Below are 5,339 nucleotides of genomic sequence, written 5' to 3' on the forward strand. Positions count from 1 at the left end.
CATCTGGGAAAAGGAAAAGGCCATTCAGCTTCTCAAATCTGTTCAGCAATTAACAGAGAAACATAGCAAACAGGAGTCGGCCCTTCGAGCCTGCTCCTCCATTCAAGATGGTCATGGCTGCTCCTCTATCCCAACATCACACTCCCGCGCTCCCCCCCCCCCCCCCCCCCCCCCCCCCCAATACATCTCGACACCTTTAGGGTCCAGAAATCAATCGATTTCCTTTGTAAATATATTAAGTGACGTGACTTCCACAGCTTTCCTTAGTTGAGGCTTCCACAGGTTCTCCATGTCTGAGTGAAGACATTACTCCTCATCTCAGTCCTGAATGGCCTCCCCCGTATCCTGATGCGATGACCGCCTGTCATAGACACACACACACACCACCAACACCCCTCCCACCCCCACCCCCCTCAGTCAGAATTACCAAACACAAATTGGTTATCACGTTGCTGTTGCAGGATCTTGCTGTGCCCAGTGCTTTGTCCTGTTTCCTAGGTTACAACAGCGATTGCAAAGCTGGACTCGTGTGATCGTGAAACACACAACATTCGTGCAATATGCTTCCTTCAGTAAAAAAGGCTAAAGAGTTTCAAAACTGCTTGCTCCTCAGCACTGATTACTGCTCGAGACACAATGTTTATTGGCATTGTCAGGCTCAAGGGCAACTTGTATTCCAGCTTTCCGCAGGAAAGGCCGCTTTGTGTTCAGTGACCTCACTAATGTCTGGCTCCACACAGTAAAGCAGCAGATTGTGGCATGAAATGGGACCTACTGTGTGTGAGTATGTGAGTGATTGTGAGTGTAAGTGTGTGTAGGTATGTGAGTGTGTGTGTGTGTAAGTGTGTGTGTGGGTATGAGTGTGTGTGTGTGTGAGTGCATGCGTGTGTGATTGTGTGAGCGTGTGTGTGAGTGTGTGTGTATGTGTGCACGGTTGTGTGTGCGTATGAGTTTGTGTGAGTTGCTTGTGTGAATGTGAGTGATTAGATGAGATTTTGTGTGTGCTTGAATGTGTGAATGCGTATGTGAGTGTGGGCATGGATGTGCGCGTGGGTGTGCGTGCATGTGAGTGTGTGTGAGCGTGTGTTTGAGTGTGTTAATGCGTGTGTGAGTATGTGTGCATGTGTGTATGTGAGTATGATGATATGATCTGCATACTCGTCTGCCATTGGGCCAGAACGTCGGCTTACCATTGGCCCTGGTCGGTCATGTGCCTCTCGACCAATTGGCCGAAAGGCTGAGTTAACCACGCCTCTATTAACGAGGTATAAATGCTCAAACGCCTGACGATCGTCCCTTTCCACTGTAGACAATCGCAGAGCTGTGTTCTAGTTAATTAAAGCCAGACTTTGGTAAATCACTCGCCTCGCGTGCAATTGATGGTACATCAGTGAGTGTGTGAAGTATGTGTGTGTGTGTGTGCACCTGTGTGTGTGTGTGAGAGATCTGATGTGTGTGTGTGAGTGAATGCATGAGAGTATGAGAGTGTGTATGTGTGTGTGAATATGTTTGTGGGTGTGTGTGAGTGTGGATGTGAATGTGTGCATGCATGAGAGTGTGTGTCTGAGTGTGTACCTTGTGAGTGAGGGTGTGTATGTGGGTGTGCGTGCATGTGAGCGGGTATGTGTTTGAGTGTACGAATGCATGTGTGTGTGTGAATGACACAGTCCCCAGTGTTCCTTCCAGAAGAGACTGATGCAGACTAACCACTCTCTGAAAGAAAACATTCTCTTGATCTCTGTCATCCCCCTTATTTCTAAACTCTGCCCCTGGCTCTAGATTTCCCCCTTCTTGAAGGTTAAGAAGAGATTTAATTGAGGTTTTCAAAATCGCAAAGAGTTTAGGTGATGTAAACAAAGTGACATTTTTACCAATAGCTGAAGCACTGATAAAAAGACGACAAGGACTGAAGGTGATTGACAGAATAAAGGAACATTCCATTGGTCAGATTTGGAATGCGTCACCTGATTGGGTGGGGATGCAAATTCAATAGTATCCTTCAAAGAGGAACTGGATAAGTATTTGAAAAGGAACAATTTACAGGGCTATGGGGAGGGAGCAGGGAGGTTGGGACAAATATTGGATCGTGCTTTCAAAGGGCTAACACAGACCTGATGGGCTGAATAGGCTCCAGTTTTGCCGTCTCATTCAATAATTGACTTTAAATCCCAATTGAACCATGACATTTGGGTGAGGAACACGAGATTACAGATTTAGGACCACATATTCTTCACAAAGAGTGCTCGATGGAATGGAGTCTGAGGAGCTCAGGGAGATGAAAACCGTGGACTCCTTCGCGACGCCATTTATTCTGTCCATCGCGTTGGGCAGCACAGTAGCACAGTGGTTAGCACTGTGGCTTCATAGCACCAGGGTCCCAGCTGGGTCACTGTCTGTGCGGAGTCTGCACGTTCTCCCCATGTCTGCGTGGGTTTCCTCCTGGTGCTCCGGTTTCCTCCCACAGTCCAAAGACATGCTGTTAGGTGGATTACCCTTAGTGAGCAAAAAGGTTAGGACGGGTTATTGGGTTACGGGGATAGGGTGGAAGTGAGGGCTTAAGTGGGTCGGTGCAGACTCGGGCCGAATGGCCTCCTTCTACACTGTATGGTCTATGTTCTACGAAGCAGTCAACCGCTGTCACGATGGTGCTGTGGAGTCTTCAGACGATGGAGAAGCTAAGATGGGATAATTGACATTGGTTCTCCCAACTTACTTTTTAAGCTGAAAGAAAGATTTGTATTTATACCCGGACTTGAGGTTTGCAGCCAAGTAAGCATTTTTGAAGTGTTTGCTTCGTGGCGATCGTTCGCTAACGAGTTTGATTGTCCACCATAGAAACTCCATGTCAATGCTCACGGCTTCTGTGGGTCTTTGGGTGTCTGATGAGGCCAATCCTGGAGCCACACCTTCGCCCGCACGCTCGGCAGGTAATTTCCGGGTGGTGGGATCGGTCCTTGGACTCGAGATTGCTGGTACTCCTTTCTCAGGCTCCTTTTCCGGGCCACCTCTCGCCCGTGGGGTGTCCTCGAAGAATTGTGTCCCTTCAGTCATGAGGTTCCTCCAAGTAGGTCTCCTCTGAGCAAAGGTCTCCCAGGCGTTGGCGTCCATGTTGAGTTTCCTGGAGTGAGCCTTCAGGGTGTCTTTGAAGAGCTTCCTTTGGCCTCCCTCTTGAGCTGGCCAAGGAAGATTTACTTTTGCAGTCGTGACTCTGACACCCTAAGCACGTGGCCGGCCCAGCGGACTTGGATTTGGATGATTACCGCCCTGCTGCCGGTTAAACAGCACCAGCAAGGGTCACGCAGGCAGAGTGGGGGCTGGGGGGGGGGGGGGGGGGGGGGGGGGGGGGGGTCAGCGGCCGTGGGGGGGGGGGGTAGTGCTACACACCCCAGCAAAGCCGGGGTTCTGAAATCAGGGTGCCCTTTGATCTCAAAGTTACATTTAGCATCCCTCCCCATAGAGATGAAAACTGCCCCCGGCATTAGGGACCACCCCCCACCCCCCCCCCCCCCCCTCCCCCCCTCAACGACAACGCCAACATCGGGGCACCCACTCCCTTCACAGACATCTGGGCTCTCCCCCCCCCCACTCCCCCAATCCCCTCACCACACATAAGGAGACCCCCTCCAATAGAGGGAGAGCTAGTACTGACACGATAGGCTGAATGGCTTGCTTCTGTGCTGTAATTGTTCAATAATTGTATGAGGTTGGCTTGGGGAGTGACGATAAAAATACAGATCACCTGGTTATTATCTCACAGCTGTTTGTCTGAATATTGTCGTCTGCCTTTCGCGTTTTCCACTTTTAATGTAGCTTTGTAACTGTGAAGAGTCCCTGTGCTGCCTCAGGCTGGAAAATGCAAAGAATCCCCCCCCCACCCACCCCCTCACTACACCTGAATCTCACCCCCCGAGTCACCGAGATTTTACAGCACCCAACCTGTTGGTGAAAAAGACAATACCCACTTTAAGGCACAGAGTTCCTTCCTGATGTTATTTTATCTGCTTTGGAAGGGGATTTCCTTCTTAAAGAGGCAGTGCTGATCATTGCTGCATCTGAACAGCCTAGTCTCGACTGACAGAGTGCATTACTGAGGGTATGCTGCTCTGTCAGAGGGTCAGTACTGAGGGAGTGCCCCACTGTCAGAGCGTCAGTACTGAGGGAGTGCCGCACTGTCAGAGGGTCAGTACTGAGGGAGTGCTGCTCTGTCAGAGGGTCAGTACTGAGGGAGTGCCGCACTGTCAGAGGGTCAGTACTGAGGGTATGCTGCTCTGTCAGAGGGTCAGTACTGAGGGAGTGCCCAACTGTCAGAGGGTCAGTACTGAGGGAGTGCTGCACTGTCAGAGGGTCAGTACTGATGGAGTGCCGCACTGTCAGAGGGTCAGTACTGAGGGAGTGCCGCACTGTCAGAGGGTCAGTACTGAGGGAGTGCTGCACTGTCAGAGGGTCAGCACTGAGCGAGTGCCGCACTGTCAGAGGGTCAGTACTGAGGGAGTGCTGCACTGTCAGAGGGTCGGTACTGAGGGAGTGCCGCACTGTCAGAGGGTCAGTACTGAGGGAGTGCCGCACTGTCAGAGGGTCAGTACAGAGGGAGTGCCGCACTGTCAGAGGGTCAGTACTGAGGGAGTGCTGCACTGTCAGAGGGTCAGTACTGAGGGAGTACTGCACTGTCAGAGGGTCAGTACTGGGGGAGTGCTGCACTGTCAGAGGGTCAGTACAGAGGGTGTGCTGCACTGTCAGAGGGTCAGTACTGGGGGAGTGCTGCACTGTCAGAGGGTCAGTACAGAGGGTGTGCGCACGGTCAGAGGGTCAGTACTGAGGGAGTGCTGCACTGTCAGAGGGTCTGTACAGAGGGAGTGCTGCACTGTCAGAGGGTCAGTACTGAGGGAGTGCTGCACTGTCAGAGGGGCAGTACTGAGGGAGTGCCTCCATGTCAGAGGATCAGTGCTGAGGGAGTGCTGCTCTGTTCGAGGGTCAGTACTGAGAGTGCTGCACTGTCAGAGGGTCAGTACTGTGGGAGTGCGGCACTGTTAGAGGGTCAGTACTGAAGGAGTGCTACACTGTCAGAGGGTCAGTACTGAGTGAGTGCTGCACTGTCAGAGGGTTAGTACTGAGGGAGTGCTGCACTGTCAGAGGGTCAGTACTGAGGGAGTGCTGCACTGTCAGAGGGTCAGTACTGAGGGAGTGCTGCACTGTCAGAGGGCCTGCACTGAGGGAGTGCTACACTGTCAGAGGGTCAGTACTGAGTGAGTGCTGCACTGTCAGAGGGTCAGTACTGAGAGAGTGCTGCACTGTCAGAGGGTCAGTACTGAGGGAGTGCTGCACTACCAGAGGGTCAGAAC

Source organism: Scyliorhinus canicula, chromosome 8 (genome assembly GCF_902713615.1).
Source record: "Scyliorhinus canicula chromosome 8, sScyCan1.1, whole genome shotgun sequence".
NCBI classification, from domain to species: domain Eukaryota; kingdom Metazoa; phylum Chordata; class Chondrichthyes; order Carcharhiniformes; family Scyliorhinidae; genus Scyliorhinus; species Scyliorhinus canicula.